This window comes from Anastrepha obliqua, chromosome 4 (assembly GCF_027943255.1).
Source record: "Anastrepha obliqua isolate idAnaObli1 chromosome 4, idAnaObli1_1.0, whole genome shotgun sequence".
NCBI lineage: Eukaryota > Metazoa > Arthropoda > Insecta > Diptera > Tephritidae > Anastrepha > Anastrepha obliqua.
The window spans coordinates 7,205,337-7,227,588 of record NC_072895.1 but is presented as its reverse complement, the minus strand read 5'-3'; the positions used below and the strand labels follow the sequence as shown (position 1 = coordinate 7,227,588).

The window sequence follows — 22,252 nt, the reverse complement described above, 5'->3', positions numbered from 1 at the left end:
TAATGGAATGCAGAATACAGTTTTCTATATATAATAATTTGTATTCAGAACTATGAGCAGAGAAACACAAAACTAGCTTTCTAAGTAACTTAACCACGAATTTTTTAACTCTTTGGAATGGAGAAAATGGACCGATTTCGCGTATATCAATTACTAGCAAACCCGGCCCCCTTCGCTGGGCACACTAAAATAGAATAGATATGGTTTAGAACAGAAAATATATGCTTTTCATATTATTTATTTCTTTATTCTTTATTCAAGCGCTTTGGCATTAACAATATTTTTTGTTTTTCTATTTGTTTTTGAGTATATATAAAATATAAATTGAAAATCAGGAAAAAAGAAAATTGTTTTTAAATTTCAAATCAACGCATATGATCATCCATGAATTTTTCGTTTCAATTTATATGTTTTATTAAGCATTGGAGCTTTTTTAACCATTATCCATTTATATTTTTCAAAAAAAAAAAACGAAAAAAATTTTTTTTCCACGAACACATAATTTCATTCGGATTTCACATTAAATTCTCAAATTTCGTAAGAAATTATTCACTGTTCCAAAATCCACTCCAAAAAAATTCACAAACAATTTTTACATGTTGCACTTACTTTTTCCTTATGGCATCCAAATCAGAAAGAAATATTGACACATTGTAACTCACACTGTCAATTTGACAGTTCAGTTCCGCCCCAAGCGTTAAAAAAGTAAGCGACATTATGGCTGGTTCAAAAGAACGATGTACCCGTTGCCAGTGCTCCGAATTACAACCACATTTTACGAAACCCATTTTCAATACTTACTTAACAATGTGCGTAAGTTTGGTTTAATTCGGTTCAAAGACACGGCGAGTCCACGTTTTGGCATATATTTCGAGACCCTAGTCATCAATAGGTATGAAAATTACCCCGTATTAAAGCACTTATCAACAGCTTTCATTTGATATCCATATTGTACATACACAACCAAAGGTTACCCGGGTCCACGTTTTGACCTATATCCCGAGACCCCAGTCACGTAGCGGCATGAAAAATACTTTGTACTAAAGTAGTCACCAACAGCTTTCATTTGATACCCATATTGTACATACACGTCCGAAGGTTACCCGGGTCCACGTTTTGACCTATATCTCGGGACCCTATCTACCAATAGGTATTCAAACTATACGGAAATCATCTTCAATACCTACTTAACAATGTGTGTAAGTTTGGTTTAATTCGGTTCAAAGACACGGCGAGTCCACGTTTTGGCATATATTTCGAGACCCTAGTCATCAATAGGTATGAAAATTACCCCGTATTAAAGCACTTATCAACAGCTTTCATTTGATACCCATATTGTACATACACAACCAAAGGTTACCCGGGTCCACGTTTTGACCTATATCTCGAGACCCCAGTCACGTAGCGGCATGAAAAATACTTTGTACTAAAGTAGTCACCAACAGCTTTCATTTGATACCCATATTGTACATACACGTCCGAAGGTTACCCGGGTCCACGTTTTGACCTATATCTCGGGACCCTATCTACCAATAGGTATTCAAACTATACGGAAATCATCTTCAATACCTACTTAACAATGTGTGTAAGTTTGGTTTAATTCGGTTCAAAGACACGGCGAGTCCACGTTTTGGCATATATTTCGAGACCCTAGTCATCAATAGGTATGAAAATTACCCCGTATTAAAGCACTTATCAACAGCTTTCATTTGATACCCATATTGTACATACACAACCAAAGGTTACCCGGGTCCACGTTTTGACCTATATCTCGAGACCCCAGTCACGTAGCGGCATGAAAAATACTTTGTACTAAAGTAGTCACCAACAGCTTTCATTTGATACCCATATTGTACATACACGTCCGAAGGTTACCCGGGTCCACGTTTTGACCTATATCTCGGGACCCTATCTACCAATAGGTATTCAAACTATACGGAAATCATCTTCAATACCTACTTAACAATGTGTGTAAGTTTGGTTTAATTCGGTTCAAAGACACGGCGAGTCCACGTTTTGGCATATATTTCGAGACCCTAGTCATCAATAGGTATGAAAATTACCCCGTATTAAAGCACTTATCAACAGCTTTCATTTGATACCCATATTGTACATATACAACCAAAGGTTACCCGGGTCCACGTTTTGACCTATATCTCGAGACCCCAGTCACAGAGCGGCATGAAAAATACTCTGGACTAAAGCATTCACCAACAGCTTCCATTTGATACCCATATTGTACATACACAACCAAAGGTTACTCGGGTCCACGTTTTGACCTATATCTCGAGACCCCAGTCACAGAGCGGCATGAAAAATACTCTGGACTAAAGCATTCACCAACAGCTTCCATTTGATACCCATATTGTACATACACATCCGAAGGTTACCCGGGTCCACGTTTTGACCTATATCTCGAGCCCTATTTCCAAAATAAAATATAATCCATGTTACTCGTGGATGATGTAGCTTTCGAATGGTGAAAGAATTTTTAAAATCGGTCCAGTAGTTTTTGAGCCTATTCGTAACAAACAAACAAACAAAGTTTTCCTCTTTATATATTAGTATAGATAACTACCGATGAAAAATAAAGTTCAAGAACAATCTTTGAATAAGTTTGGATTGAACGCAAAAAATCTTTGTTTTTGCTATTGCCAACTATTCATAGCTTACTCCATACTTGGTACTCCTGGAGCATAAATGAAAAATTTATACGAAAAGGCGCAAATTTTGTTTATCCGCAGGGTTTAGATAAGAAACTAAAAAAAAATTTGCAGCATATTTTTCTAACTGGTTGCTGTTTCTTTATTTTTTGCACCTTATTCTGGAATATAGCGCAATAGCGCGGAGAAGGTTGAGAAATCTTGGCCAACTGCAGCCAGAAGAAAGGCACATACACTCAATCCAAAGCCGCTCTATCCTGAGTTTATAAGAGAACTGGGTCTGTATGAGGCCTGTGAGAAGTAGAGGGCACAAAATACCAAGGTCAAAGGGCAAACCTCATACAGAATCTAATCTAATCTACTTTATTTTTTGAGAATTTGCAACACATGTCGTAGTAGTAATTTTTGTTTTCACACGAACAAAAAACAAAGACTGAAAACGTAAAACAAATTTTTTGATTTTTTGATAACAGAAGCCGTTGATAAGAGAAAATGTGTATTTAACTTCAGACTTCAAATTTCAGACTTCGAACAACAGAAGATGGATCCCGTCTGTTTAAACATTTCATTAAACGTTATCGCAACTTAAAAATGCTTAGTATCTAAAATTCTATTTAAAGCTTCACTTACAGATATTAAGTTTGGTTTTTCACCGAGTTATTGAAATTGTTTCCCTTTTTTATATAACTGTCTCTTTAGCTCAGTGGCAGAGCACTGGTCTTGTAAACCAGGGGTCGTGAGTTCAATCCTCACAGGAGGCATAACTCTTACATTCAGTTTTTTATTTGCAATATTTATACATTCTGTCAAAAAGTACCGAGAATTGTTCAATAAATTTTAAATTTAAAATTTAATCATCAAAAGTTATTTTGTCGCCTTCAAAATAGGCTCCATTCGAAGAAATATACCTATGCCAACGATTAGTCCAGTCATCAAAGCACCTTTTAACGGCGTTTGAAGAGATCTTCTTTAGCTCCTTCAGTGAATTCTCCTCAATGGCCTCTATCGACTCAAAGCTGCGTCCGCGAAGTGGCAATTTAAGTTTTGGGAAAAGAAAAAAGTCACAAGGTGTTAAATCCGGTGAACACGGTAGTTGTTCGATGATATTTCTTGAGTTTTTGATCAAAAAAGTGTTCACAAAATGAGCCTTGTGAGTCGGTGCGTTATCATGGTGCAAGATCCTTGAGATTTTTTCGCACAAATTGGGCCGTTTCCTACGCACATTCTCTCTCAAACGTCGCATAGCTTCCAAATAATATTCTTTATTTACCGTAGAACCATTTGGAATGAGTTCCGAATGCACAACACCATGATAATCAAAGAAAACGAGTTGCATGACTTTCACTTTTGACCGGCTTTGACGTGGTTTGTTGGGTTTCGGCTCATGTGGATAGAGGATAGCGTCATTCAGCCGCTTGTTAACTGGTTGACTGCTTTGCATGTCAAACTCATATAGCCACGTCTCATCACCTGTTATGATGCGCTGGATAAACGTTAGGTTCGAATTCACTTGCTCAAGCATGTCTTCAGCCACCTTCTTCCGATGAATTTTTTTAAAGAAATTCAACTCTCTTGGAACGAGTCGAGCAGCCACGCCTCTCATGCCCAATTGATGGTGTAAAATGTTGCGAAATGATTTGTGAGCCACGCTAAGGTCACAAGCTACCTCCCTCAAACTTAAATGATGGTTTTTCAGCACCATTTCCTTGACTTTACCGACGTTTTTATCCGTTGAAGAGGTTGATGGGCGACCAGATCGGGGCTAATCTTCCACAACTCGTCGGCCCTCTGCAAAAGCCATACACCACTCGTAGACCCGTGTTTTTGATAAAACACACTTGCCATAAGCTTTCTGTAACATTTTCAACGATTTGGCACACGAAATCCCGTTCAAAACACAAAATTGAAGACAAATTCCTTGTCCGACTTTTTATCCATAGTGAAAATCGCAGAGCACACCTGTGGTCGACTGATATAATTAAATGCCAAAAACAAACTAATGCACAGATCACGTTCAACCTCTGTGACACTATAGAGGACAGTTATACCAACATTTCAGAAAAAAAATATTTAGACAAATGTATGTGTAACGATTTTTAAATGAACAAATCCCGATATTTTTTTGACTCAAATTCTTTTTGTGCTGTAATTCATTTAAGAAATTATTTACGTGAATGAGTAGGTACTTTTCGCAGGAGTGTTAAAAGCGGTAAAAAAACCTAGCTGCGATTACCGCTTACGCGATTTTGGCTGAGTTTAACAAAGCGCGCCAGTCGTTTCTTTCTCGTGCTAACCGGCGCCAGTTGGACACACCAAGTCTTTCTCCTCCAGATCTTTTCAACGCAGAGGAGCCTTTTGTATAAGGGGATGGTTTCATATGTGGAGTCCAAGCAAGTGGGGAAAGTTACTGATCGCCATGCACTTAGGAGTGTCCAGGATGATTCTTCTGCATATGGTTCAAATTCCGGGATTAGCCCAAGTATCCCAAGTATCCCACAGTCGGAAAATTCAGCCTGCACAACGGACAGAGGCCGATCGACTTCGCCCCAAACATGGTAGTCTGCAGCATCAGATTCCAGCATAAAAATATACACCAAGCTACCTGGCTGTCTCCTGATCGAAATCGCGAAACCAGATCGATCATGTTCTGATAGATGGAAGACACGCTTCTAGTGTTTCAGATGTACGTACGATCCGAGGAGCCGACATCGACTCGACTCCACTCTAAAATCACAAATAGTTTCCCTAAAAATATGCAATGTTTATTTAGGCTTTCTTTCATGAACCCATTTATTGCTATCGTAGTTTTAAAACTACAGACACTTTTTCCAATAAGTCCTAACATTTTTTCAGAGTTATCGCATAAAACACGTAACAAAATATGATCAGTCACTCACTGTGTTGACAGCAACATTATCATACTACTCAGTGCTATGCGAATTTCACAGTGGAACAATAAATTTAAAAAGAGTTCGCCTCAAGTTTTGGGTGTCGAACGAATTTTAGTGTGCCAATCCAGTGCGGAAAGGTTAGGGAAGGCCTACGGTAAATCGTGTGTATTAAAAACACACATGTATGAATGGTATGAAGCTCTCAAAGAGGGCCGAGAATCGGTAGTTGATTTACCTCATTCTGGCCATTATGGTAGGCCACCATTGTGCAAAAGTGCGTATTGGAGAAACAGCGAATATATTCGACCAAACATTGGACTTTCCTGACATGACCATGTGTGACCCGAAGCTAAAATTATCACTTCGAATAAGACATTTTGAATCAACTGAGGAAGGAAATTCACAGGATTTCCCGATTCATACCACGCTTCGCTTACTAGCAATGCGAGTATAAGGCCTAGCGATAGCAAAATTTTATTGCAGGCGAAGTAGTAGTTTTAATGAATAAATCAGATTGTTTTCTGTTTATCTAAAAAATTAAATTATAGCTGATTGACAAATTAGACCTGAAAGATTTCGCTGCATAAGTGACAGGTATAGTTGGCGCGTACACCTCTGCTAGGTGTTTGGCCGTGCTCTTCCGCCGATGTGTGGTGTGCGTCTCGATGTTCTTTCACAAAGTGGATAAACCTACAGTGTTATGCCGCCTCCGCACGATAGATTTTGTTTTATGTACTCGGAGGTTTACCATTGCCTACTAGGAGTCGACCGCTTTTACAACACAATTTTTTTTCTACCATGTAATGTTACACGCGGCGGTGTTTCGGCTACGGTCGCCACCACGGTTTTCTCAGCAAAGGCACACTTACTTTATTTTAAATCAGAAGAGGTTTTCTATATTTAAGTGAATTATAGAACACTGAATTACGTAAAATGGAATTTTTTTTTATTAATTTGAAGCTTTTAATTCAGTTTTTTTTTAACTTCTACGAGTAGTCACCTTCAACAGAAAACAAGCAAAATATTGTGGCAGGAATTTCGTCAAAGCCGTCAGCTGTTCGTTCGTTACTTTTATCATTCACGAAATTTGTTGCAACTTTATTTCTTTTAACCATGGCGTATTCCGTAGAAATCGGATTTTTTAATGAAAAAAAACAATATTGTAATATAAGGAAATAACAGAAATTACTCATAAAAATAGAGACGATTTTCTTTATTTTTGTTTAAGCAACTTCCGCCAGTAAGTATGCAGTAAGTTGCGTTTTTATTTATCATCTCATTCGCCGAACTGATCACTGCAGCCCTAAAATCTCATAATCCGATAAGAAAATTTTTGTTTTTTTCAATTACGTGCCTCCGAATACGAAATGATTAAGCCAGGCTTAACGTGTTTCGAATTTTTCAAAAATATGCAAAATTGCTATTCCTCCTTCTTCCTACTCTTCATTTAATGAGTGCGAGTGAAACAAGACTGCAGGATGGTACTTATCGAATTAGATATAATCATGAGCTGGAATTTTTAGCAAAACACAAAAGTGTGAGGATAAGTTAGCTCGGACACGTGTTTAGAATGCCCGAGGAGAGAACAATTCGAAAGGAAGTTATATTACGCCCTTTTGGAGGCCGAAGAAGAGGACGGCCCAGAAAGAGATGGCTCGAAGACATTGAAGATAACCCTGCAAAGCTGAACGTGCGGCGGTGGAAGGAAGTAGCCTTAGATAGAGACGGCTGGCGAAATGTTGTGACTAAGGCAATGGTTCACCAAGGACTGTGATGCTAAGAAGAATAGGAGTGACATTATACTCAGAGAGAGAGATTAATGTTCTCTGTGTTACTCATTAGTGAGAAAAAAAAACAAAATCCAAAACAGGCAAATAAAACAACAAATTAATTGGCGACGTCATTTGCTTGAAGATAGAGAGAAATTTGTTTTTAATTTATGATCTTCGATCATTTTAATGGCGTAAAGGAGTTTATCACTGAAATAAATAAATGAATAATGCGTAATTATTACCAGTCTGTTGGGTTGATTTTATTTTTAAATTCTTAGATTCTTTTTTAACTTTACAATATGAGGCCTATGTGGCACTCTTCACAATCACCTGTTGCCACTCACCAAAATCCAACGACTGACCCGAGAAGCGGACAAACGATGCGCATCAAAAAACACAAAAATGTATTCACAGCTATTGCATTTTTTCTTCTTTATAACGGGACATTTAACGAAGCATCTCTCATCCGATTTCTCTTTGCCTTCCTTTCGTTGGTTGCCAAATAACTTTTAGTTATAAAAATTAGGGAATGCTTAGTTAAAATAACTTTCAGCTACATTACAAACGCAATAAATTAACTTTTGTGCAATTTAACTAAAAAAAATTTGCTACCCACCCCTACTTATTTTGTCTCAGCTCGAGGTAAAGCAAGGCGTCTCTTGCCATGAATAAATGCTCTCGCTGCGATGGCGATAATTGATGATAATTCTATCTACGTATTACATCGTCTTCGGGGAAGGCGTTTTGAGTCGATTGAAGACATTAAAAAAAATTCGCTAAAGGAGCTGAAGGCCATCCCGGCGCCGGCCTACCAGCGGGCCATGGATGACTGGGTTGTTCGTTGGAATATTTGTATCGGCTCAAAAGGAGCCTATTTTGAAGGCGATCCAACAAATAATGATGAATAATATGAAAAAATGTGTTTTTTTTTAATTCCGGGTACTTATTTTACACAATGTATATGGTATATACAGTACTCGTATAAATTGAAAAAAAAAATTCTAATAAATGTTATTTAGACTCTGCATAACAAACTTTAGAATAAATTCAATTTTTTTTAATTAAGCAATTAACTCAGTTTTCTTTTAATTTTATTTATATTTAAATATTTAAAGCAAGAAATACATACTTACTTTTCTAATTACACCTCCCGGACAACTCCCATTAGCGGACACTATTTTCAGTACATTCCACAAGCCCATAAGAATTTTTGACGTGATAACGTCTTATACCATAATTCAATGTAGCCCAAAAAATTGCGTCGTTATCTTGCTCATGCGCCGTTACCTTGCTTGAACTGCAAGCGAGAGCGCGGAACGCTCAAAGCTGGTTTCAACGACGAGATCAGCATGTTAAGTTCCGCTATTCTTCAGCAAGTTAACTACCGATTGCAGTAGATTACTGACATATACGACAAACTTTTCGGAGACATTCACATTATATTATGTGGAGATTTCAGACAGCTTCCACCTGTACGAGCAACTCCATGTTATACTATGCCGATTCTTTGGCACAGTATTGATTACTTCCCAATGGTTCGTGTTATGCAACAAAACGATGAGCGGTTTTCAACGATTCTAACAAAAATCGGCGATGGACTTCAACTAAGCAACGATAATATCTCCCTTATTGAGTCCAAACATAAAACTCAGGCTTGGTGCAAGGAAAACGTGCCTAATGCTGGCAGGCTGTATTATAGTAACAATGAAGTGGATTCGTACAACCGAAGCGCAATTCTAAATGCATACAACTGTCTCGCACATTATATTATGCTTGGTTATTCAAGTGAACAAGGTAAACTACACAAGATGACAGTGGCAGAAACCGATGGATTACCGTACCTGCTGCCTTTGGCAGAAGGATATCCCTACATGATAACTCCTAACATAGATGTCGCTGATGGGTTGGTAAATGGAGCTATTGGTGTCTTGCGCCATATCGAACGTCAACAGTCAAATGTAGATGATAATTCTGCAGAAACAGGACCATCGGCCAGTACAACTTCGCCAGCAGCTGGAGAAGAAATTGTTACTTTATGGTTCGAGTTTCCGGAAGAAACAACAGAAACCAGAGCAAAAGTTAAATTTTGACCTCACGTGCAAAGCAAACCAAACACTTTGTCCACAAATTGGATACCAGTTTATAAGAAATTAGTAACCATTACACTAACAAAAACTATAAAATGCAAACGAAAACAGTTTCCTTGCGTTCCTGCTTGTACCATCACTATTCACAAGTCACAAAGTGGGACGTTTGCTGTCATTGTTTATAAATACTCATCCAAGCAACCGCAACAGTTGGTGTACGTGGCGCTGAGTCGGGTAACAAGTATAGAAGGCTAAAATATTATCACTAAAAAAGATGCTCCATTTCGCTTTAAACACGGACGGGAGGGAAACGATTCACAGACAACGAGAGATATCCGTAACGAATACATTTGACTTCGTGGACACACACTTCGAACAATTACTGATACTGCAGTACAATTCTGTAATGACTCAAACCCTGCATCTAATAACGCACCTTAATTCACAGAGTTAGCCTGCTCACTTTGCAGGTATTAAAAAAACACAATGATTCCAAGGTCTGATTATTTGATTTTGACTGAAACGTGGATGTGTGACAATTGTGCTCCAATTTCAATTGAAAATTTTGAATGTGTAGCCCGGCAGAATAATCGGTCAGATTCTGAAATAAACGCAGCAGGTGGAGTGGCAATTTATAGAAATTTATCATCGACATCCACGGCCAAAATTGTCAACGTTGAACTGTCGAATACAATCCGCCTTATTGGAAACACTGGTGATGTTTGCTTGACAGAAGTTACATGCTTCACCGCTGCTGCCACGTTTAAAATGGTTCTTGGCGCAGTTTATATTCATCCTGGAGCAAATATCTCTAACATCCATGTTCTGCTCCATCAAGCACTACTTCCGTATGTTCACAACAGCCTGTATGTAGGTACATCCCAACATGGAAGTTGATACCGATGTACCAATTCTTCTTTGTGGTGACTTGAAATTGAACATATCTTTCATGAATTTGATAAATGTTTCGTCATTTTTCACGTTTGTGTAGATGTAACTTGATCAATTCCATTGCGATTCCATTTAACTCTTTCTGTATATCCATACAAAATATCTATCAAACAAATAAAATTAAAAGTTTCTTTTGAAAAATGCAACCATTACATCAGTATCTTCTTATGACGTTGTCACGTTAAACTTTAATGTTTTCTTCTTGTGCCTCCCATAACATATTATTGGGTAGTTGAGAAAGTCTTTTCGTATTTCTAATCAAACTTCAACACATTTTTTTTAATATTTATAATGAACTTTACTAAACCAAATATGTACCATTTTGGTCGACCACATTTTGCCAATTTTTCTTCTAGAGACATTATTCCATCAGTGTAAAACTTTTGTGGTTTCTCGGCGAAAAACTGCGACAAGTAATTTTTACAGGCTTCTCTTTAAGGCTACTCCATTAAGGGACTTCTGCATTGACCGAAACAAATGGTAGTCCGATGGTGCAAGGTCAGCCAAGCACTCCCAGTTTTTGCCGAGTCAGAAAAGATGTGTGTGGCCTAGCGTTGTCCTGATGGAAGACGACGCCCTTTCTGCTGATCAGTTCTGGCCGTTTTTTTTCGATCCCTTGCTTCAATCTCATCAGTTGTTGACAGTAAAGTGTAGAATCAATCGTTCGAGCAGGCTGGAGCAGCTCATAGTGGATGATTCCTTTCCAATCCCACCAAACACACAGCATAACTATGTTATTGTCATATTTGATCCACTTTTCGTCTCCTGTTACCATTGGTTCGATTTCATTTCGTTTCAGTAAAGAATCGCAGATGTTAATTCGGACCATTAAATTTTTCACAGACAATTCATGTGGTACCCAAACATCGAGCTTCTTTTTGTAACCAGCCTTTTTTAAATGGTTCAAAACCGTTTGATGATGAATGTTCAGTGCCTTGGCGATGTCACGGCAGCTTATGTAACGGTCTGGTCAATCTTTTCCATAATTTCATCGACTTTTTCAACGATAGGTCGACCGGAGCGAGGTGCATCTTTCACATCGAAATTTCCAGAACGGAAGCGAGCGAACTATTGTTGTGCTACACGAACTGATACAGCATCGTCACCGTAACCTCACAAATTTCATTGGTGGCTTGCGTGGCATTCTTCCCTTTTTTATACAAAAATTTCAAAATATAGCGAATTTCTTCATTATTTTGACTCATTTTTGAACAGCTATAATAAATTTAATTTTTTTTGGTTAAATGAAGCTTAAAGTGTCACCTTTCTAACACCATATGATATGACACAATGTGATTGGTAGCACTGGAGATAGATAACTCCAACGACATCTATTGACAAAATACAAAAAGACTTTTTCGACTACCCAATATAAACTTTTTTTTTACACTTCTCTTATAAGCGGACACATTTTTCAGTCCCTTCGTTCACTGTGTATTTTGTCTAAATTAATAATTATCTCAGTTTAAATTCAAAATCACAGTTATAATTTCTGGCATAGCTGTTGAGCTACGTCGTGACTTAACCTTAAATAAATTTTATTGAAAAATGTATGTTAAATTTTTGATAGCCTCTTTAGCTCAGTGGTAGAGCACTGGTCTCGTAAACCAGGGGTCGTGAGTTCAAACCTCACAGGAGGCAAATCATTTTCTCAAATGCTTGTTTTTTGACGAGACGCTATTTTAAATAAAAAATATTCTTTGCACATGCATGTAAAATGAAAATGTAGGACAATTTTGATCTGTCTCAAGCTTTATTCTTATTTTCAAAAGCAGCTAAGTTTCCATTTGGAGGCAGTGTTTGATAAGACAAAATGCACTAGGAACTAAATTTGCCTACAGTTACTCGTACATATATTCTTCGTAAATCACTTTACTAATTGTTTAAACCATTTACATACATAAGCATATACATACGTGTTGAGTAAACTTGCCATTTATGTACAGATTTGATCAAGAATCTAGCGTCTAGATTAGCGATAGGCAGCAGAGGTGCCCATCAGCGACTGCGCTGCCGATAATGGGCACAAAGAGTGTTGCATATGCATAGGCGCTCTTAAGAGTAATTCACGAAGAAAATTTAATATTTCAGTAACGCATTTAGGAAAACTCATTCATGTGTTACATAATTCAGGGGTTACATACGTCCAGCAGCGCCAAAAATGCGCTAAAAGAAAAACTGTTTTTAGAAGGGATGACAATAGAAATAAATATAAAAAATGTTTATAAATTGTTTATTAGTACTTAAACTTTATAAAAAAATTATTTTCATTTTTCCTTACAAAAATTAGTAGAGTAAGATTGGGTATTGTGGGCTATGACGGAATTGCCAAATAATTTTTCGGTCCTTAAGCAATTTGCAGGGAAAGGTTGGGAGCATGGATTCCTGCGCAGGCGTAAAAAATTAGCTTTGTTTTCGCTCTCCATCGGGAAAATGTTAAGATGTTTTTCGAATTACTTGAACAAGAGTATGAGAAACACAAATTTCCACCATCTGCTATACAGAATGTGGATTTATATTTACCTAAGGTATTTTCTTTCAAATAGTCAACCAAGAACGTAATTAATTAAAATTCAAAAAATATCTACATATATAAATAAATTTATTGACTTACTATTCTCTTACAATTGTTTTTGGTGATTTTATATAGTGGCCCATATTACCCGAATACCCTGGGCCACATTACCCACCATTTTTCTTTTCATCAACTTTTAGGTGGTTTCAGTTGTTCTATATTATCAGACGAAAACGATTATATTTTGCAATAAAATGGAAAGATAATTCAATATCTATTAGAAAGAAAAAATATCGGTTTCCATTACGATTTTTTATCACGGTAAAATGGTGACCACAATACCCGACTTTACTCTATATAAGAAATCACGTGACCCAAAATACAATGAAAAAAAAGTTGCTCCACGGTCTGATCATTTCTCCTTGAAATGTTGATGGATCTGGAAAAAGTAAAAAGATTCTTGTAAAATAAAGTTGTCCGGCCCGGATTTTTGAATTTCGGAAAAGTTTGCAATTTACGGCATTTAAAAAAAAACTATGCGTTTTACGTCATACATGTCACACTTTAATTACATTTACGTTTATGTAGACCGCAGACCGCAGACATGCAGACCGTGCCGGAAAAAGTAGTTTCGAAAAAAACGAGTTTAAACTTTCAAGTGCAAATCGCTCGAGGTCGCGTGCATTTAAAGCAAGAACATAAAAACAACTAAGCTTTAGTTTCATAAACCTTAGCATATCGACCCTCCGTATGCTCTCATAATGTTTTATAGATGTCTCTGTACATACTTTAGAATAACAAAAGAACCGCTGAAGGCTGAAAGGCTCCGAAAGTAACGGCCAGCTGCCTCAAACGAAGGACAGGTACCTGTGCGCATCAAACTATCGTCGGACAGTTACATTTTCTACCATAACTTTGTACCTATGGAGAATTTTTACAATCGACTTCCACAGAAATACGTCTAAAACTATAAAGAATAATAATCATTAAAAAAAATCGATTTTTTGAAAATTCTAGGCGTATGTAACCCCTTCGAAACATAGTTTTGTTTTCCTTGTTACAAAATTTTTGAAGCCATTTTAAATATGAAGATCCCGTAGAATTCCAATAGTTATGAAATCACCTAATTTAAAAACTCTTGACCATCTATTCTCCCTACTTTTTGCTTTCCCTAATGTAGTTGACAGTTGCACGAGTGGACGAGTGGCTGCTTTTTCATGCCTGCAAGAGCAGATTAGTCGAATAAAATGATTGTTGCTTTCCGGTAGATGGCTGCATTGGTAAGCGTTGGTCAAAATAGGTTAGGTTAGGTTGGACTTGGTCGATCCTCTACAGGTAGTTCGCAAATAGACCAGAAATTTATCCATAATGATACCAAGCGTTTGTATTTGCGAGTTTAGGAATTTTATGTTTTGTCTTTAATACACAGTTTAGCTAATTCGACTGACTTAGCGACTTTCGATTTGTATATCTTTTTTTATGTTGTTACATTAGCCTCGAAAATATGTACATGGTTTTAGCAATATATAGTAGCATGCTTAGTTTGTTTGCGAGAGGTATCATATAGAAGGTATCATAAAGAAGTTGCATCAAATTATGTGTAAAAAATGGAATTTTGTGAAATGTTGACAGTGGCATACGGTGAGAGTACTCTGAGTCAAAAAAATATTTGCAAGTGGTATAAGCTTTTCATAGAAGATCGAGAATATGTGAATGACGGCGCTCGCTCTGAACACCCTAGCCCATGAACAATCAATGAGAATGCTGAGAAAGTGAAGAAATTTGTCACTAAGCATCTCTCAGGAATTGTTGAATGACTTCTACTATGATCCAGATTTGCTTAAAAGGGTCATAACTGGTGACGAATCATGGGTATATGGTTATGACATCGAAACCAAAGCCCAATCGTCCAGGGCAGAAAAAATTCCAGGAGAGCCAAAACCAAAAAAGCACGCCAAGTTCGATTAAATGTCAAAATTTTGCTCACTGTTTTCTTCGATTACCATGGTGTAGTGCATCAGGAGTTTTTACCACAAGGTCGTACGGTAAATAAGGAGTATTACCTTGAAGTTATGTACCGTTTGCGTGAAGCAATACGAAAAAAACGCCCGGAATTGTGGAAAAAAACGCATGGCTTTTGCAGCACAATAATGCACCTGCTCACTCATCTTTGCTTGTGAGAGATTATTTGGCCTAAAACAATACTGTTATCATGCCTCAGCCAGCGTATTCACCAGATTTGGTTCCCTGCGACTTTTCCCTGTTCCTAAGTTTGAACAGATCCATGAAAGGATGGCGTTTTGGGACGATTGAGGAGATAAAAACTGAATCGTCAAGAGAGCTCAAGGCCATACCAAAAAGTGTACATATGTATATCAAAACAGTTTCAGGGGATTGGAAAAACGCTAGCACAAGTGTATTTATCTGAGGGAGACTACTTTGAAGCAGATAAACACACCTCGTACCTATAATCGCAATGCTGCATTAGTGAATTAAAGTTTCTTCATAAATTTATTGTCCGCCAAAGACACTAGTTTTTGTGCCAATTTCTAGTCTTTTGCAAGAAGTTCTTATTTTCTGCTTTTATTTGAAAAAAATGCTGCTGAGACCAATCGAATATTCTCAAATATTCTTACTATGAGTCTGCAAGGATGATAGATTAGCACTCTCTATGGCTCTCCACTATGGTGAAAAACAAATTGAGCAAGTAACTTCGGCTGCCATGTTAACGGCAAGAATGATAGATTTACTATTATTATTATTATTAGAAGGCCATTACGCACTGCGACCAGAGTTGATCTATTGTGCAAGACCTATTTTTGTAACCCTAGAGTTTAAGGCTTTTTATAAATTTTAGCACTATTGTGGGTTTGTTGTTCCAAAGATTACATGGAGATACTACGATACCACCAAGGTGGTGAAGTCTTTGTCTGCCCAGCGCAGGACATTCACAAAGCACATGTTCTGAGCTTTCTATATCCATTTCGCAAAAGCGGCAGACATTGGTCTCTGATAGACCAATGTTATTTAAATGATACCTCCTGCTGCAGTGACCTGTGAGGTATCCTGTTAAAAGACGCAGATCTACTCTGTTTAGTGAGAGTAGCTTGTCTGATATTCCTTTGTTGGGACTAAGGAATTGTTTGGCTTGACGCTGACCGGCACAATTTAGCCAGTGTGCAGCAAATTTCCTTTCTTCCCATTTCCTGAGGAATTCATTAATGTGGCTTTTCGTGAGTCCACAGAAAGGCTCAGGACCAGTAAGTTGCATATTTGCTCCTTGTTTTGCGAGGTCATCAGCCATTTCATTCCCCTCATGCCCTTCATGTCCCGGAATCCAGACTAGAGTTACTGTGTTGAGGTTTCCTAACATGTTGAGAAGGTTTAGGCAATCATTTACCAATTTAGAGGTGATAGTTGTTGATAGAAGGGCTTTTAGAGCCGCTTGACTATCTGAGAGTATGTAGATGTGAGTACCTCTCATTTTCCTGCGAAGGCATTCTCTCACATATATTTCAATGGCATGTATTTCTGCCTGGAATATTGTTGGGTAGAGTCCCATCGGAATCGATTTTTTAAATTTAGGCCCATTGATTCCTGCCCCTGCTCTACCATCTTCCAGCTTGGACCCATCAGTGAACCATAATTGAGATCCAGGCTTGAAATTGATAGAATTAGTTCTCCAAGTTGTTCGTTCATTAATAATAATTCGGAAGTTTCTGTAGAGAATGGGTTTGGGAGATATTGTATCCACCCTGTGTAGTATAGGAGTGTGTCGAAAGTCTTCTAAGATCTTTAGATGTCCTCTCATATCTCCACTTTTAAGATCGGCGTTGCCTTTTAGTCTTAAGGCACTCAATCTTGCTTCTTTTTCAATTAAGATGGGAAGCGGTGGTATACCTAGGAGCACGCCCAAAGCGTCAGTTGGGCATGTTTTCATTGCTCCTGTTATACCGATGCAGATGAGGCGGTACAATTTGTTAAGATCGCTTGCCGCCTTTCTCCTTGCAGTAGTTGACTAGGGCTACAAGTTCCCTTGTTGGAGCAGTTTCCTCATCTCCTGGAAGGTAGGCAGAGGCAATGATTACCTCGTGCTCGCCTTTGTCTGTTGGCACCTTGGTCCAGATCGCAACGAGATCGGTGGTAGTGAACTGCGAAATGGGAATGAAAGTTAAATTATTGCTAATTAAGATTGCCGCTCTAGGGCGATCATTGTTGGCATAGATTAACTTACCATTAACATCTTGGAGTCCCTCAATGACTCTGTCACGTACCCACGGTTCTTGGATTAGAGCTATATCCAAGTTTTGTTTGTTAAACCTCCTTGCTAGTTCAGCCGAGGCAGCCTTTGCATGGTGGAGGTTTAATTGAAGGCATCCGAGTTGCCTTCTATTGTTGCTTAGGATAGCGTGTGGCATTATCGCCTCTGTTTGGCACTGGCTGCCTTTTTCTTGCCTCTGTTGCTACCCAGCAAGGCCGCTTCCTCAGCAAAGTGACGCTCGCCTTTTTTCGTCCTCTTTGGACCATTATTTTTCTTGTCGGCACGAAGCGGGGGTCGCATTCTTATGCCTTCCTCTACCCTTTGAGCACTTGACATTGGTGCAGGCTTGGTGGCGTGTGGCGCATCTTTAGAGCAACATGGCTACTCATCAGTTTGCGTTACGCTCACTGCGGTTGCTGCGATCGCCGATGCCGAAGTGCAGGGTTGTTCCTCGGTCCGCTGCAATGCGGGAGGCTTGGGCGCTTCTGGTTCAGCATCCTTCTCCGGGGTTTTGGCCTTAGTTCTAAGTTGAACTGTGCTAAACCCATAGTTCAACCAGTAGTGATGTTTTTTGATCACAATGGCGGAGATGGGGTCGATTGCGATGGTTAGCTCCGTCACCTTACCCTTTTGTACCCTACGTAGTACCCGCCATTCCTGAACGTTCAGGCCAGAGTTTTGCCCATCCAGGAGGTTGAGGATGTCCTCTGTGGATGTGCTGTCCAGTTCTGGAAAGTGGCATGTGAAGATCAAAGGCCTTGGTATGTCGTTTTCTAAAACGATCTTAATTTGCGCATCTTTCCATGGTTCAAGTTTAGGCATTGCTGCCTTTAACCAGTCGGTTGTTTCATCGTTGCCATATGAGACAACTATGTATCCTGCGCGGAAGGTGCAGCTGTTAAAGATTGGCTTGGCACCACCTTTAGTTTATCCGTAGGCCATATCGCTGCCGGATAATCAGGTGGTATGATACCCAGCTTGGTGCTACATGCAGCATCTTTGTAGGACATTTTAGCCGTCCCTTCTTTCACCTCCAGGTTAGGCACTGCTGCCTTTGCCCTTTCGGCTTCTGATGGGTCAGTTGTCCTTTCCACTAAGTTAGCTCTTTTGGGAGATCTTTGCTTAGGGGTGGTGCTGCTGGAGCGCTGACGCTTTAAGTTCATAGGCTGCTGTGCTAGTTGTCGCGCTTCTTCAATCGAGTGACCTTTACCCAGGTGGTACCTGAGTCGCTTTCTGGCGGCTCGCTGAGCCGCAGCTTCACTTCCATTTCCGCTCCATTCTTAGCCGAACTTGTGTTTTTTGAGGGAGAAGTTAAGAGTTTCTCCTCTTCCTCTGGTGATAAAGCGGAAGTTTTCCCGATGGGCCCTAGGTCCATTTCGTCTACTTCCATCTCTAATTGCGCTATGGCAGAGGTCGGGCATTCGCTGCCTTTTGTTGCCTGCGGCAATTGTTGTTGTTCGACAGTGGCTGCCGAAGGTTCACTGCTGACCTGGTTTGTAGAAGGCATTGTTGCCTTTTCTTTGTTTTCGTTTTTATCGTTAGTTTCAGACATAAGTGAATCCCACGAGTAAAGGGGAATGGAGGTCGAGCCGCAACAGTGCCCCGGTGTTGCGGTAAGGCTAATTACAACCAGAGGGCACCCGGTATCTGGAGGCCACCGTTAAAAGACACACTGACGTAGTGCCATTCATCACTTAGGCACGGTACGAATAACACCTGTGATTACGGGTTTTTTCGAGTTTGCCTCTCTAGATCCGCCATTTTCGGTCGAAAGCAGGGGCACCTCGTGCAGGAGTGGAATATTACCACAATGGTCGGTCTTTAGGCTTTAGGCAGTTCCTGCCAGTCGCCTCTGTGTGCCCTACCTCTATAATAGAACCAAAACACACTTAACCCCCAGATTTACTAGGTTTGCTCTTTAACTATGGTGAAAAAGAAAATTGTGAGGGGAACTTCGGCTGTCACGTCACTTGGGAGATTCAGCCGAATTCTGCCAGATCATTTCACACAACAATGATATATATATTTTTTTGTCGCCTGCTATTTTTTGTCTGCTAATGGACCACCTTTTAGAACTTCTTCTGCTAGCACTGATGGTACGCTCGCTACAGTTCAAGAAACACTGGAAGGCTGACATGCCTCCAAAATAAAGTGACGAGGATGAGCAGAAGATTGAACTTGAAAATAGCTGCTTGTCCATCCATCCAAAAAAGGCCTTAGATTACTTTGTGGAGCACTTACATTTCATTATAATAGGACTATCTAGACTATCTAGCACTAGCTTATGCAGGTTCAGCTGTGATTAAGAGGAGTCCATGCGGCACTTAATCACCAATTGTGAAACATTTGGTCACAGGATACACAGAATACTGGGCTCGTACCTACTAGAGCCTGAAGACTTACAAATGCCTTCTCCTAAGGGGCTGGTTCGATTCCCGGGAATATTGAATAATTGAAATGAAGCACTTAGGGGCACATAATAGACCAATCTGGCCGCGGTGCATAAAGGAATCATCCTAACTCGTACAGTCATTATCATCGCCGTTACCAAGTGATCTGTCACTCAAACATATCAACATGACTACCACAAGCATGAGAACCAATCCGTATTCATAAGTAGGGAGAAATATTACGAGTATAATAATTAATTAAAGCAATTAAAGATTACGCAGTCATGTGTATATGCTGGGGATATGGTCCACTGGCTGCTGTAGTTTCTGTGACCAATCCCCGGAAGCTCCGACAGACCTTCTCCTCGAATATGATGCCTTAGCTAGAAGAAGGATTAGATCTCTCGGCCGGAAGAAAGGCGCATACGCTCGGCTCAAGCCAACTCCATATTAGGGTTGTTGAGAGGGCTGGTTTGGATGAGGTACTGTGATGAGAAGAAGGCACAAAAGACCGTGGGTCGAAGTGCATACCTCATTTCGTTCATTCATTCATTCAACAATTCATTAATGCATTATTGACCGATTCACAATCACATCTAGCAGCCTGGTTAGGGAAACCTTTAAATTTTAGTCATCCAATTTTGAAGCCGAAATTTCGGCAACATTTTTAAACGTGCCTACATACCTACATAACATACATACATACATTTCTTCAAAACTGCAAAATTGATTGCACAGCTTTTTCTTTTGTTCATTGCTGTATATTTTTTTGCAAACAACTGCATGTCTATGTTTTTTATCTTCAACTCAGCTTGTCTTAACATCAAAACTCTTTTAAATTAATAACAACTGTTCTCTTGGCACTCAGGCCTCCCCTAGAAGCTTTACTTATGAAAAAATTAGGTTGCTTTTTTTCATAATTTCAGGCCAATTCTTATATTTTCTTATAAGCGCCTCTTTAGCTCAGTGGCAGAGCACTGGTCTTGTAAACCAGGGGTCGTGAGTTCAATCCTCACAGGAGGCATGGCACATCTGTGTTCACCCTTTTTTAAAATACAAGGTGGCGCAAAATCAATCACCCTATGGGAAGGTTTATAATTTTGGCAAATTGCGCCGTACTTCAATCATATTTGAGACTGATTTTGAGGAACAGACAAGCAATAGAGTAAAGGTCAAAAGATGTCCATCACTCAAAATAATTTTTTTTTCCTTTTTAGTATTTCATGAAAAAGTTATTCAAAAACCAAATTGGATGATTTCTTTTGCAAATAAATTCTGACCACTCCAGCTCTAATAATTGCTTAGGTCAGATCAAATAGAGAGTGTTTCTTCAAAACCTTTTGTATTATCAGGGAATTTCCCTTTTTTCTTGGCCTAATGAAGTTTTAAATTATTAGTGGATTTTTTTTCCTCATATTTTCAGTTAAAAGTAAGCTTTTCTAAACATACGTGACGTGTCATTGAGTTCAACGTTAGGTATTTAGAAATGGATCGCTTTTCGCTTAAACAAATGAGAGAAATTGAAAAAACTTTCAGAAATCTGCAATTGATTTGACTCCACTAGTTTTTAAGAATGATTATTAGCTAACTATCCAGAGACAATTCAAGAGTTGGGGATTATAAATCGGAGATTGCATAGGGGAAACTAGCGAAAGTATACAGAAAAAAAGGGTAAACAGAAACGATTCAATAAGGGCGAAAGGGAAAAATTGCACATCAGCTTTTCGAAAAGCAATCATAGAGTTAAATAGAGCGGAATATCCTAGATTGCTATTACAACTCAATTAAACATTTCAAAAACGATGGTTTTTAGTACTTTGAAATATTTTTCTGAGTATAAAACAGCAGAAAACTTTCTCCGAAAAAAGAAAGCGTGGAAGACTAGTAGCTAAACTGATAAGATGACCGTTAGATTGTCAAAACAGGATCTCAGGAAGAGTGCTGCTGGCATCCATCGCGAAATTTTTGTTCACCTGGAAAAGCCAATAACGAAAAAAACAGTTGTGCTTCGATTGTCGGAAGCAGGGCTTCGCGGTTGACTGGCACGGAAGAAGCCATTTGCCGTACTAAAACTCGGAATGGCGGGGATTCCGTTGCCTTCGTGGACGGATCCTGGTGCGATATGAGATAGTTAAGGTAGTGCAGACTTGAAGACGTTTTTTTTTTCTCAATCGTGTGTGACTTTCATTTAGAAGTAGATTTCGGGCTAGTTTATTGGGATAGTCTTCAAGATTTTGTAAGTATTTTTTGCTCATACAATTTTATCGGCTACGCGAAGTATCCAAATATCTCTGTGAATGTTATATTAACATTCTTTATATACCATGGAGCTCCCGTAATTATCCGCAAGACTTTAGATTGCGCTCTCTGAAGTTCTTCGATTTTGGAAAGCGTAGCAGTTCCCCATATTTCTATACCATATGTCCATATTGGTTTTAGCATGGCTTTATATAGTAGCACTTTGTACTCTCGAATCGAACTAAGCATCCAATGTAGGTTTTTCATTTTAAGCTTGATATTAGTCACTTTCTCTTCAATATGATTCCGCCATGTGAGTCTTCCATCTAAGTGAATTCCAAGATATTTTATTTTATTTTGTTGTGGTATATTCTGACCATTAATTGTAACTGCAGGGCGAGTTTCTTTCCTTAGACCAAAAGTAATATGCACGCATTTGGTTTCATTAACCTTTATTCTCCAGTTTTTGAGCCATGTTTCTATT

At 38.8% G+C, this 22,252-nt stretch overlaps 3 non-coding genes across 3 annotated transcripts; all 3 read left to right on the top strand.

Annotated features, from left to right (window-relative positions):
- The first annotated feature begins 3,352 nt into the window (after positions 1-3,352).
- On the top strand, positions 3,353-3,424 carry Trnat-ugu (transfer RNA threonine (anticodon UGU)). The gene has a single exon. It is a non-coding gene; the product is annotated as a tRNA-Thr (tRNA).
- Positions 3,425-11,933: 8,509 nt separating this feature from the next.
- Positions 11,934-12,005, top strand: Trnat-cgu (transfer RNA threonine (anticodon CGU)). Its single transcript has one exon. It is a non-coding gene; the product is annotated as a tRNA-Thr (tRNA).
- Positions 12,006-20,482: 8,477 nt separating this feature from the next.
- Trnat-ugu (transfer RNA threonine (anticodon UGU)) lies at positions 20,483-20,554 on the top strand. Its single transcript has one exon. It is a non-coding gene; the product is annotated as a tRNA-Thr (tRNA).
- Positions 20,555-22,252: the final 1,698 nt, after the last annotated feature.